The sequence below is a fragment of the Saccostrea cucullata genome, unplaced genomic scaffold, assembly GCF_032062105.1.
Source record: "Saccostrea cucullata isolate Sc308-1 unplaced genomic scaffold, CSIRO_AGI_Scuc_v1 ctg2642, whole genome shotgun sequence".
Classification (NCBI taxonomy): domain Eukaryota; kingdom Metazoa; phylum Mollusca; class Bivalvia; order Ostreida; family Ostreidae; genus Saccostrea; species Saccostrea cuccullata.
The window spans coordinates 9,140-22,028 of NW_026936031.1; the positions used below are offsets into that span (position 1 = coordinate 9,140).

Genomic DNA, 12,889 nt, shown 5'->3' on the forward strand with positions numbered 1-12,889 from the left:
TAAAATTTCTTACATTTATCTATTAAAATATCCTCCTGACATAAAATACGTGCATGCGACATTGCCGATTTTCTTCATGCATAATGCATATACAACTAGGAGACTTATTGTTCACAGAACAATAAGAGGTCTTTCCACCTTCTTTGAATTTTTCAATTTTGTTTTATATATGACTCCAAAAATTAAATTCCATGAACAAGAAACCAAAATTGTCTTAAAGGTTAGAAAAATTAAAATTCAAAAGAAAATTTAAATGACCTTGACCTTTGACCTTGAAAAAATATTCAAGGTCAAAGGTCAAGGGTCACAATGCAGTTGACCCCATGCTTCTATGACTTAACTTTTTCAAGTTATAAGGTTTAATATTAAGTACAAAGAAGTTAAAGGGCAATAACTCATATAAGTGGTCATCAGATCCTTTCGCATTTATACATTGAAGTTAGGCCTAAAGACCCTTGACACATTAGTGAAGGTTTGATGTCTCTATGGTCTATAGTTTGGGAGGAGTAGCGATAACAAGGATTTTTGGACAAGGGGCCATAACTTTTAAAAGGGTTAATCCTAGGGGACAAGAATGAAATCTTTGAAATAGTTTTAAGATTACATATTATTGATGCAAAGACATTAAGTATATGTTAAAAGACAAAAGAGATATAAAAAATGCTTAATTTCTCATTTTTGAAATGACCTTGACCTTTGACCTTTACATAATTTTAAAGGTCAAAGGTCACTTAATCTTATGCAGTTGATTTAATGATTCTACGACTTCTCGTTTTGAAAATTTTTAAATATTTATAATATTCAAAAAGTTTAAGGGGCAATAACTCATTGAAGGGGTCATCGAATACTTTCGCAATGCATAGATTGAAGAGTCCCCTTAATTAGTTGAAGACATTGATGAAGGTTTCATACCTCTATGGTTTACGGTTTCTGAGGAGTAGTGATAACAAGCATTTCTTGCAAAAGGGGCAATAACTTCGAAAGGGGTCAAAGATCAAATATGGGGGGTCATTTTTCGGAATAACTTTTAATATCCAATATCATAAACTATAAAGTTTTTCGATAAGTCTTACGGTTTCAAAACATCTCCAGAAATAAAATAATAATAAACAGAAGCATTTCAAGAGGTCTTTCCACAGAAAGGTGGAAAGACCTAATAAACTGTATTTGTATAAGCAAACTGTCCATAGACTTCTGCGTATCTGCACTCAGTTTGGTACTTGTAAACGAACTATGGTAGAAGTTTAATGTTAAAGTAGTTTTCGCAACAAATATAAAATATGTGGGGCTCCTCGCTCTCTCTTAGAGAATGTTAACACCCCCCTTCCAACTCCCCCAAGATCCATCACTACATTTCTTCTCTTTCAAGTCTCTGTCATGTTAGAGTTTGTCAATCAGGATTGGATGAAACATTTACACCCATTATTTATAAAATTTTGATTTTATGATTATTGTGCTTTTTGTTAAACATTTAAAATAGCTTTTCTAATATTCTATATAATATAAATATTAAATATTTTTATTTAAATTGTTCTAAGTCCGCAGAAACGCACGGCCACTTCAAACTTTCATATCGAGTAACCGACCGCCTCCTGGCGGCCCCTAATAATTTTTTACCTCATGACCTTGATCTTGAAGTTCGAAATACTTTTCAAAAACTTGAACCTTGGTCATAACTTTTGAATGAGAAAAAGATACAAAGTCACAAGCCACGGTTTGGCGTCCGCTTACTAGTATGTGATAGGATTGTACATTTTAGTCGTGGTTTGTGACGATGGAAAATACACTGTATAGAGCTTTCACATTTCATATGTATATTATCATTTCTAAATACACTATGGATTTTGACCTTGTGACCTTGAACCTTGACGTTTGACATACTTTTCAAAAATGCAATTTCCCCTTATAACTTCTGATTGAGAAGAGATAATGCTTTCATATTTAACATGTTCATTGATATGATTTCTGACCCCCTTGATCTGGACCTATATGTTTGACCTAATTTTCAAAAAATCAACTTTAGTTATAACTTTTGAATGACATATTATAGGGTGTTCATATTTGGAACAATATGCCATAAATAATGTAATATTACCCACATAGAGACAAACAGCCGGTAAAACAAATTAAAGATTTTGTCTATACACGTACATGTATAGTACATCGGTACATGCAGCACTTTTATCCCCATGTATGTTCACTAAATTAGATGTCAATGTCTAAGACATTTGATATACACTTTAATTTTTTTTTCATCACGTAAATGAAATTTTTCATAAGTGAATTCTTCAATACTGTTTTAATAACCAAAAAGTACAATCTGAAAAGAGTCAGAAATGAAAATTTTAAAATGTCAGAAATGAAAACTAAAACATGTCGGCCATGAAAAGATGAAATATCGAAAAATTTCCAATCGGTAATCCTCGGCTGACTCCGCTAGGCTCCATTCAAACCTCCGAGGTGCGATGTATGAACCGCCTGAGATGCTCTAGAAGTGAAAAATACCAGAAATGAAATGCAGCTGGGGAACCACAATTTTAATTTCTTGTTTAAATTTTAGACCTCTTTGATGCATCAGTAATATTATTTTGCCTATTTGATTTTTACTATTCATCCGTCTACCCATCCATATGTTCATATTCTACATAGGCATCGAAACCGGGGGGGGGGGGTGGTAAGGGGGGGTATAGGGGTCTTAACCCCCCCTTTTTTTAAAGATAGATATTTTTTGTTGGTTTAGCCGCCCCCCCCCCACTTTCAATTTGCTTCCGACGTTTATGCCCTAACATGCATGTAATTTATTGTTAGTGTTGTAATCAAGAATACTTAGAAATTTCAGAGATAGTATTTACCAAATACTATTTTTACACTTGTGTTGTATATAAAAATAATAAAAACATATATATTAAGTTTCAATAAAATGCCAATGTATGGATATAAACTGTATATCAATGGAAAAAAAAAATCATATGATCAGACAAGCTGAATGAACGTTATAAAAAAAGATATCCCACGTACCAAAAGTACAAAATTTTCTGTGACATGAATTTTGTAAACACGTTCTTCTGGAATTTAGCATATCCATACAATAAAATTATTTATTCATGAACTCAATTGAATTTATTTACATTTCTTTTAATCAAAAAATCAGAAGGCTATTGTATTTTTTTCTTTACAATAGATACTTATTTTCTTACATATTAATTTATATTATTTCTTTCTCATGATTATAATTTTTTATTGCTTCAAAATTATAACGTCAATTTTACTTTATAGAAGTTTTCTTTTTCAGTCCTAATCATCGTTCCTTGTTTAATATTTTTGACATGTTTAATTAGTATTTTTCTTAGATAAAAAAATATTATATTTAAAATAACCCCTTCGGGTACCCCATAAAAAAGACATCGAGAGTTATCCCCCTCTGAATATTTCTATAGTTACAGTAAACAAACTCCATTACAAAACAATTTCCAGGAATCGTAGAGGGCGTGAAAATGACGTCAAATATCATTCGCGCTGGCTATATGTTGTGTTGTTATTTGAAAGATCGCTTCTTAGCGCCGATGTAAGGAAAATAAATCTACACAGTTTCTTAAAGAGGAGAAGATTCTCTTTCGATCTATTATTGTAACACATATATGCAATCGGTTCGTCAAACGAGTGAAAAAACTCTCCGAAAAAATGCTTACATTTGACTATCCATAATCATAGCAATATACGAATCTGGCTAGTCGTGTTTGGTATCATTATATTCAGAATAATCAGCTGTATCTACCACTGTACAAAGAAATCTGAATATATCCTCTGTACGTTGTCCTATAAACAGCGGAATAAAAGAATGCGGTTTTTACGACGCGCTAAAATCGTGACGTTTTATTTCAGAACATGCTTGAACATTTGATAGGAATTAAAACAAAAAACAGCAATAAAAAATTATAAAATTATAATTTTTAGATTGTTTAACAATTTATCTTTACAGTTCAATTAGATTTAAGTTAGAGACACGAAAGTGTGTTAAATACGCTTTTTAAAACTGGTAGATTTGTATACTGTCACATAGCGTAATAAATAACGTAAAATGACTTGTGGATGCTACATATTATGAAATAGTCTTGGATACCGGTATGAATTAATGTTTCTGAATCTTTTCATATGTTTTGTACATACAAAATTAAGCATGCATATTGGAGTTTTATGAAGAGACTTACTTTTACATTTGACAGCTGATTTTTACATTTTAGTGATTGGAGTTTGTCTCTGTTTAAATTGTAAAAGTCAGTCGTCGATTGTAAAAGTAAGTCTCTTCATAAAACTCCATTAGTAAAATACAATGTCTCAGTTGTACAGCACTTGAACAATGCTGAAAAATAAGCATTTTTGTAGTTTTTTGTTTATACATGTAAACATATGCCCCTCCCCCATGAACCACAAAAAGCTTTAGTTGGTATGGATTTGTGAAATGGACTACACACAGGAGGTCCATATTTCCCGTAAAATGGAATTTTTGTTCATGGAGGAGGTGTTTTAAAAATATTTTCCGTTTTCCGTTAATTTCTATGGTGAAAAATATGAGTTTTACCCATATCTTAGAATTATCTTTCGTTGTTTTATCACATTAGCAATGTTTTCTGAAAATCCATATGTATAACAATATAAATTTTAAAAATAATTTGAATATCTTAACTTTTCAAAATTGTCTCAGAGGTTGGCGAGAGAACAATACTAACGTTTACGGTTGTTTTTATTGAGAAGTATTCATTTTTCTTTGCACTTTACTATGCAAGAATTTTACTATGCAACGGAAAAACGAAAACTTATTTCAAATAGAGGTTTGAAATGGAGAAGAATGACACAAAGATATAAAATCTTCCTGTTGATGATACTCTGTCCTCCATTGTTAGCAGCATTAGCCATTACCCTGTAATTAAAAAAGAAAATCGATAAGGAAAACTTTAACTGGAGAGAAAAAAAAGTTCATAAATAACCAACTGTGCTATGTTTAAGTAATTTCCTTGTTAATATACAGTGCCAATTTTGGTTATACAGTGTAAAATACACAAAAAATACATGAAAAGGAATAGTTTTTTAATTCAAATTATATAATTTTTAAAAAGAGTTGTCTGCATTGAATATAAAACTTAATTTGTTCATATTTTTTTTTAAATAGAACTTTGGTTATAGCTAAATTGTTCTAAAAAGGAAACTTTACTTTGATTCAATTTCTTGATGATCTCGTGCTTCATCTTTTTCCTGCTCTGTTTGATTTCGATAACGCTGCTGTTTCAACATGTTCCATATTTCATATTGTTGATATTTTTTGTAATTTAATTTGTTCAATAAACTGTCTGTTGTTTCTTGCCCCGATTCGTGTTTCGTTGTTTCCTTGTCTAATCGGTTTGTTTGCTGTTGCAGCAATCTGTGTTTTGGTTTGTATACCTCTAGATAACACTCTTGGTCTGTAACAATATATGTCCACTTCACATCTTCAGGTTACATTGGATATCATTTTGAACCAATGGGTTGGGGTTTTTGTATCCTCGAGACTTGTGGGGATAACAAAGATACAACAAGTTGGGAAAATACATGTACTTTTCAAAATACATGTAAACGAGTTTTTAACATCTAGTAAGGTTGGTGTTCCCATAACAACTGAGCTGAAAGTCGATTTATGGAATTCGAAGAATGGGTATTTAAACAAAACGATTGTTTAACATCAATTACGGTGGGTGTCCCGTAATAACTAAGCTATAAAGTCGATTTATGGACGAACGGGTATTAAAATTACATCAAGACTTCCGCCACTTGTACTTAAACTTTTGATACTGATTTCTAACTATTCAAATCAAATATTCAGTTTAACATGTTTTTTAAATGCATTCAAAGAAGTCAATTACTGCTGTACCGACGTCATCATCGTTTTCATTGTCTCTTGAAATACATTGAGTAATTTCATTTTGGTGATTAATCATTTTTAAAAAAATAGTTTATCCATATGCTTATGGGGGCATCTCACATTAAAAATATACTAAATTATCTTTGGTCTTTAGAAAATTACACTCTTGTGATTTCTTACCACATTTAATATATCAAATTGAAATGCAATTGTTTTTAAAAAGACAACAAATAAATAATATTTATAATAAATAAAAAAAAGATATAGATGTATGGTCAATATAAACGAATAGCAGGCTTGGATTATTACGTCAACAACTTATAATTAATAATAATTTATTAATAAGAAAGTTGGATAAAAAAATATTTGTACTATAAAATATGTACACTGCATCATCCATATGCTAGGAAGTATAAACCGCTTTCTTGAATTGATAAGTTTTAGGCAAAATGTTATAGGCATACAGTGTGTAGATGTGACAAAGGGCTAAAATTGTCAAGCTGACATGATCGAACATTTATAACGTTTGTCATAAAAAAAGCATACATACACTTAAATGCCTCTGTTGAAATGTAACCATTTTTGCATGCAATACAATTTGAGAGATAAAATTCTTGTATTTTCCCTCCTCTTGTGTTGTATTCGGCACAGTGACCTAGTATAAAATTGTAGAAAAAATGCACAATCATGCACAACAATAACCTCATTTTTTAAACCACATTCTTCTCATGGTTTTTTTTAGCTTTGTTTACCATTTTATGAATGGATTTTATGTAAAAGAAATACCTCTTCTCAAATGTTAGTATGTTCACGGTCAATGACAAAAGTTAATTGTACTGTAAAATATCACTAATTCTATTGAAACATGAAAAATGTCAAGACTAGCAATTTGGATCAACATGATTTTAAAATATATTGAACGATATAAGAAATTTTAGGCCCTGAATCACGCAACATTTTCAAAACAATATGCGGGTGTGAATGAATGAACTTCAAACATTTATTGACAGTCAACTAATACTGTAGATCACTTAATTTTCGCGACACCTTATTTTTGCGAGATTGTCATTGACTCTTTATAAGCGAGACAAAATTTTCACGAATTGTGGTCATTGCACTATCTAATCTTAATGAATTCTATTATACGCGTGAATGAAATTTTCGCGAGCATACCATCTCGCGTAATTACGCGAAAATAAAGTTCTCGCGAATAAAAAGTGATTTACAGTATTTTTTGCTGTATTAAATTCATGTTTATTTATTTATTTTTTTTTATCTATTTTTTTTTTTGGGGGGGGGGGGTCAAAAACATGCAACTCATTGCAATGAAATATACTGGACTACTTATTAAAAAATATTTCGAAAGTGAACACTGCAAGAAAGATAACATTCTTAATTTATTTGAGAGGAGATTCATGATAGGCTAATTTAGTACAAACAAGGATTTAATACAGATTTCCTTGTCATGCTAAAAAAACCTAAGCCATGTCCTGTATAGATTGCTGTTCGTATTGTTCATATGATCTCATTAGAAATAAATGAATTTTAAATCTATTTTAGACTAATTTGATTAACATATTTAATTAATATATCTATGTAATCAAGCATCTACAAAATATGGGTAAACCCTACGTAGTTCTATGTAGTTTAGAGAGGTGCTCACGTGTACCCCATTAATGGTTAAATATAGATAAATTAAAAGAATCCCCCAGAAAGATTACAACTGAAAGTTAATTTGAAACAAGATATAATTATTCGTATATATATTTATCAGTCTTGCAAAACAAATCTGCGCAATATTATGTATCATAAACAATATATAAAGTGAGGATTTCAACAATTCAGCATTTAGAAATAAATGTTTTAGGAATGTGAAAATTTGACGCGTGTTTCAAATTGTCAACGTTACCTGAACGAATACTTGTTGCAGGAGCACAAACTTCCACTGTTTCATTTTGTTAAGGATTAATAAGGCAATGATATTTCAAATTTCCTCCGCATTTGTCTTCATGATTTGAACAACTAAACTCATTTGCAGCCTTAATCCATGATGCTTCATTTACAGGACATGATTTGACCTATTTTGTGTGGATTTCGAGAAACCACAATATTCAGAATCCACAAAATTAATAGGTGACGAAATTATCAACTGAAATATGGAGATTGGATAAATTTAACAAGATGCCCATGGCCATTATATGTTAACTAAGAATCATGCAAAAACTTTCCAACCCATTATTTTTGGTTCCTGTTTTAAGCAAGAGGCCATCCCTTACCGAAAATATTGCCTTCCTGCAAATATTTGCTGCAAGTCTGCAGCAAACATTGCTGCAAGCTTGCAGCAGACATTGCTTCAAGCTTTTGGCAATGTAGCCAAAGAAAGCATGACAGTCTATACAAAGCCTTGGTGTTTGCAGCAAGTTAGCGGCAAGTCTGCAGCAAGCTTGCTGCAAACATTTTACCATGCAAATGAGGTTTGCTGCAAGTCTGCAGCAAACATTGGATTTTCCAAATAAGGGAACCTTGCTGCAAGCTTGCGGCAAACATTGCTGCAAGCCTGCCGCAAACATTGCTGCAAGCTTGCGGCAAACATTGCTGCAAGCCTGCCGCAAACATTACAGCAAGCTTGCAGCAAACATTGCTGCTAACTTGCAGCAAACAATTTCCTTATGGTTTTGGCACATTCCTTTGTACAAGCAGCAAGTTCACAGAAAGCCTTTGTCCTGACCTAAATCTGTTAAGTCTAGAGAAAATCCACCACACGTTTCTGAAAAGATGCAGTTTTATGAAGTTATGATAGGCCCTCTTTACGTTTCTAGACAAAGTTTTCATACCTTTTTAAAATGAAAGTGCATGTTAGCTTTTTATATGAACAGAACTTTAAGAACTTTACATATAATTTTTAATGAATATTTTTGTGATTACACATTTACTAATTAATTTTATAACATTTAACTGATTTGGGTCCATTAATACTTTTAAGAAGTATACATATGTGATATCAAAAAGAGGACTGAAATTCATAAGAAACAGATTTAGATTTGACCTAGCATTTACACCAGTTACTCAAACGTGCTTTTAAGAAATATTCTTTCAAATATCAAAATAAATCAAAATCATTTCTTACCAATTAGATATCATTGATAGAATGAACACCTACATCCAGAGTTTGGCATTTTTAATCATTCAAATCGATGTATATTCCTACCAAAATACTGAAACATGTACAACTTCAATTCCAACATTTCAAAATGGCCAGTTTTGTGTTGACCCAGTACAATCTGCGTTTCATTGGCTGATTTGACTTGTTTACTGTTCTTGCGAACTTCCTGCAAACATTTGAATTGTGAAAAGTTTCCTGCAAACTTGCTGCGAACATTAAATTGGCGTGTATGTTTCTTGCTATGTTCCTGCAAACATGTTGGGTTCCTGCGAATTTGCTGCAAGCTTGCAGCAATTGCTGCAATGTTTGCCGCAAGATCGCAGCTAGCGGCAATCATCTGCGAACAAGAAAATTTTCTTCCTGCGAACAATTTTGTTTGCTGCAAGCTTGCAGCAGACTTGCTGCAGGCCTGCAGCAAACATATCAGTTTGGTAAGGGATGACCTTTACGATTTGAAAAGGGACTCTATTGCTTATCATATCTGTACATTAAGCATGCATAGTTTGATTACCTAATACCCATAGGCAGAGTTGGGGGAGATGGGGGAGGTGGGGGATAAATGAATTTCAACTAAACAGTAATATTCATCAATAATCAGTAGTGCCCACACTCCATAGGAACTTAAAGCATTTTCACTATATAATCAAAAGAGCACTGTAACCTGCGTGGCGCAGTGGTTAGAGTGTCTGTTCTAGATTCGCAAAATAAGGAGTAATTCCTGACGTCGCGGGTTCGAATCCTTCTGCGGGACTTAGAGACCGGTCCTTCGGATGAAACAATATAAATTGAGGTCCCATGTCGCAGTAGATGCTGTCACGAAAAAGATCCCTCTAGATGTCTCTAGCAGGTGGGGTATTCATTGTCTTCACAATGATTCAGCGTGTGAAATCTCATAAAATGAAAGTTTACGAAATTTAAAGATTTGTCTTACTTTAAGCTTGTTATTTTTAAAACAAATATCAGGCATAAAAAAAAACTGTAGCCAGCATAGGTCGGTACTATTGTGTAATATTTTAAATATTAAAAGAATTCTGAAAACGTGTCATATGCATCAAGTGTTTTGTTGTGTTTCTTGTTGTAATGGTAAAAAAATATGTAATTGCTATGGACTTAATCTATATACCTTTTCTGCACTGAAAATGAAGAAGGCATGTAGCAACTTAATTATGGGAATGTGCCAGCTCAATTTGTTTATGGGAATGTTCCAGCTCAATTTATTTATTACTTGCATTTAGATGTATATGTACATTTATGTCAGTTTAGAATTGTTTTGACTTTTCATACTCAGAGACATGGCAGCCTAATTTTCAAAAACACAGTGCATCCCACCAAAGAGCACTTAGCAATGGAGTATAGCGGTCAACTCCAAAGGAAATAGATGAACATTCAACTAACGGTCAACTGCAAAGGAAATAGAGGAACATTAAACTAACTGTCAACTGAGAAGAAAATAGAGGAGTATTCAACTAGCAGTCAACTGGACGGAAAAAAGAGGAGCATTCAACTAGCGGTCAACTGAAAAGGAAAAAAAGGAGTATTTAACTAGCGGTCAACTGCAAAGAAAAAATAGGAGTATTCAACTAGCGGTCAACTGGAAGAAAAAAAGAGGAGCATTCAACTAGCGGTCAACTGCAAAGGAAAAGAGGAATATTCAACTAGCGGTCAACTGCAAAGAATAAATAGGAGCACAACATTTGTCCAATCTATGCAAATGAGTTGAACGCTGCCTCATTTGCACGGCAAAAATTGAACTAATGGTCAGTTGACGTTCAGTTGACCGTCAACTAGTAGTCAGTTGACCGTCAACTAGTAGACAGTTGAATACTCCAATTAAATTCTAATTTTGATATTTTTTCATGTAGGGACCCTGAGCCTCAGACAATAAATTTCAAAGTTTTGGTAGAGAACCCATGCATATTATATTGATGCCAACAGTTTGTCTGCAATTTGTCCAATAATAAAGGAGAGACTTTTTAAAGATTGCACTCATTTTATTGTTCTCTCCCAACTCCTTCTGCTCCAGGGGAGGGGGGGGGGATGAATTTTACAATAATTTTGTCCGACTTCACTCATAGATGTCTAACATCAAAATTGGTTAAATTCGTTGAGCAGTTGCAGAGATTGATTGTATATTGTTTAAGACCCTCTCGAGAATTTTTCACTGTATGCCGGTGAAAGGCTTCAAATTTTGACCTTTACTCGGCACTAAGGGCCATTGAGCAATGAGGGATCATTATCGTACAAATGCCTGCCGCTGACACGGGGCCTCGGTTTTTAAGGTCTCATCCGAAGGACCCGCAACTTTCAAAGTGCCGAGCGCATGGCAAAGGAACAGCTGCTACCCATTTTCTATCGACTTAGGTCAGTTGCGGCCGAGATTCGAAATCACGACCTCCCAGTCTCGAAGCGAGCGCACTAGGCCTACCAACTGAGCTACAGTGAACGGTCAGTTGCAGAGAAAGAGCTGGAAATGTTCGAATGTTAGCACACGGGGACGGAAGAAAACGGAAAACAAATTGTTACCTTGGTTTACTCGCGTGATCTAAAATAGATAATCAACCCTTACAGAAAATAAAGAAATACTGCTTTTATGTAAAGGAAATATTTTCGGCATACATTTAACTGTGTTGATATTATTGTATTATATTATATACCTTTAAACTGACATATACAGATGTTAATAGGTATTAACTACATTTAATAACGAGAGAGAGAGAGAGAAAGAGAGAGAGAGAGAGAGAGAGAGAGAGAGAAAGACTTACCTGTAGAAACATTAAATATACATGTATCTCGAAATAAAATATGAATACATGTTGCAATTTCATATCTGAGTCTCTTTTCTGTTGTCTTCTCTTCCTGTCATAATAATAAAAAAAATAAATAAATAATTTTAAAGCAATAAACAATGAATAAAAAAGGGATATTAAAATTTGTATCAAATGGTAAAATTTTTGTTAGAATAATCCAAGAAATAAAACAAAATTTATATATAAATCTTCAAGAACTATAAAAAATGCATGAAATTCATTAAGATTTTCTCCTATAAGAATGTCGGCCTTTTTCTCTTCTTAAATGGCATTTAAATGTATAATTGAACTTTTTCTCTTGATAATATTTCCTTTTGTTCTTGTAAAAAACTTATCTTTTCATTGGTAAAAAAAATATCCAAATTACATGAATAAAAAGGTTAAATAAAAAGAAAAAGGCAGATACTAAAGGCTTACAGAATTTACACAAATAAAAATCAATTTACCTGGTAGCTTACTTAAAACACTAAAGTAAGTTTTCATTAATACCGTTGTCAAATACTAACATTCCTCGTTTCATACCTCGCTTCTTTATCAAAGAAAAGAACCTTTTTTTAACCTACATATCATTATAGCATGGTTATTATACAGTTCAAAGTATTCCACACCTAGAAATAAGATCATGTATGGATTAAATTCCAACAAGTGGATTTTTTTAAATAGTGATGTGCATTATGTAGATTTTAAAACCTTGAATTTCCATTTCCAATATTTTTCATTAAAATTCTTTGCAAATAGAAAGAGTTCAGTTTTAGCCTTCATCGCTCAAAGTTAATGAGAAAAACATTTTTAATTTTTTCCCCTATATATTCCTATGTAAAACTCCATATTATGACCCCGCCCTAGTCTTGGGGTCATAGTTTAACAATTTAGAATCTACATAACCCAGGATGTTTCAACAGCAGTTTCAGCTTTTCCGGCTCAGTAGTTCTTAAGAAAAAAGATTCTTAAACTTTTTTTTTATCTTTCTTTGTAAAATTTGGATTCCCTATTGTGGCCCCGCCCATAACTCCGGGGGTCATGATT

At 32.7% G+C, this 12,889-nt stretch overlaps 1 long non-coding RNA gene across 1 annotated transcript; it reads right to left on the minus strand.

The window, feature by feature from the left end:
- Positions 1 to 5,348: 5,348 nt before the first annotated feature.
- Positions 5,349 to 7,993, minus strand: LOC134244634 (uncharacterized). The gene is made up of 3 exons (XR_009987260.1): positions 7,803 to 7,993; positions 6,444 to 6,548; positions 5,349 to 5,456 (listed from the first exon to the last, which is right to left on the minus strand). It is a non-coding gene; the product is annotated as an uncharacterized LOC134244634 (long non-coding RNA).
- Between the last annotated feature and the right edge of the window lie 4,896 nt (positions 7,994 to 12,889).